The following is a 1929-nucleotide window of genomic DNA, read 5'->3' as shown; positions in this document are numbered from 1 at the left end:
AATTTCATAAATTGAAACAATCTATTCTACATAATTGGATTCATATTGTTAAAAATGAAGATTCTGTTAAAAGAACAGTAAATGACCAAAGAAATAAGATCACATGGAAAGATCGTTATTTTGAGACTACATGTTTTTCAAATAAAATGTTATATGATTCACTAGTTAGCAATGTTAACGAATCAGCAGAAGGGATAAACAAGTGGCTTCAAGTTTTATCAATGCAAGAAGCTCCAAATATGAGTTCATTGTATAACTTTATTTTTAAACATTTAACTGAAAAGAAATAAAAAATGTTCAGATGGAAACTGCTACAGTTTTTTGCACCAACAAAAAAGCTTCTATCACAATGGAAAATAACTAACAATAATATGTGTAACTTTTGTAACAGAGAAGAAGACTATGTTCATTTTGTTTAAGTGTTCTTATTTGACTAGATCTTGGCAACAAATAGATGACCTTCTAAAAAGTGTAATATAGATTATTGCTTAATGATTTTTTTAATTACAATACTTAGTTTTTGTATATGAGCCAGTCCATGCGAAAAGGTACAAAAACGAAAAATTTACGAAATTCTAAAAAGTGTGCATAATTATTGGTAGTAGACTTGTGATTTATAAAACACATTTACTTTCCCTCATATCATCAAGCTGTGAGCTACACGCACCTGCGAGTGTTGAGACCCCCCCCCCCCCCCCCTCTTAGTTTTATCAAGATTTTTAGTGAATTATTTCATATATTTCAATCATTTTTAAAGTACAGTTTAAATGGCTTGATTTGCCAATTGATAATGTTAACCCCGGTAGCAGTGGGGATAAGGCTCTCGCTTACGATGCGGATATCAATGCAATCAAACCGGGCAAGGGTTCGAATCCCGTGCAACTAAGGTTGATTTATATAATATTAAATAACTTAACTTAACTTAACTTAAATTTCAATTTCTAAAACACAAGATGTCATAGTTTTTGTATTTTCCCTCATGTTTTAATGTTGTCTTACTTTTTTTAAACCTGTAGAAGTGACGGAAATTATTGACTTTTGTCTCTGTAGTGTCATAAATTTTTATAGTTTCTGGTCGGTATAGCATTAGTCCGGGGAACAAATGATTTTACACTTGCTCAAATACCAAAAATTCAGATATTTCGACGTCTTTTTCTGTTTTAGTTGACAAATTTGGGATAGAATTGACAATCTTATGAATGTTTACATTAATGTAATTTTTTTTCGGATAAAATCGTTTTTCAAAAATACTATAACAAACTTTGATAACGTGTCCTGTAAAGTTTACCAAAAGGACTTTTTGTACCTTTTCGCATGGACTGGCTCATATATAAGAGACATACTATGTATCTCAACAGAAAACAAAAAATATAGATGTCTACAGAATTTTTGTGAATGAATATACTAAGAGAGTAGACACAAATAGAGATAAGATAAAAGACCAATGTCATTAAAAAGAAAAAGAAACATATTAATGAATAATTTCATAGTATTGGTATTCTATTGCTAAATGTATATATGTCAATGAATCTAATTAGCTTATTATTCTCTGGTTAGTCAGTAGAGTGTAACAGGGTACATACAGAGAAGCTTGGAATCTTGATAGCTTTTGTAACAAGCAATATTTGATGAATAAAATTATCATGTTGTTAAAAAATAATTTAAGAACGTTTTATACAAAATTATTGAGCCAAGTGTATATACTGATTCCAGGTATTGGATTGTCTGTCGCCGGATTCACTATATTTTTTTATGCACAAAGTATATTTTAATAAGTGTCTTTTGTATAAAATACAGGTGTAATTAAAAGGTGAAAAACGTCATATTCAACAAACGTGTGACCACAAGATGGGTTTTCCTCTCTCTTATATAATATCTCAATATTAAACCGAAGTAACTGATACAAATAGTTCAAAACACTTCATGCAT

Source organism: Mytilus edulis, chromosome 11, assembly GCF_963676685.1.
Source record: "Mytilus edulis chromosome 11, xbMytEdul2.2, whole genome shotgun sequence".
NCBI classification, from domain to species: Eukaryota; Metazoa; Mollusca; class Bivalvia; order Mytilida; family Mytilidae; genus Mytilus; species Mytilus edulis.
Note: the sequence above shows the minus strand (reverse complement) of the source record.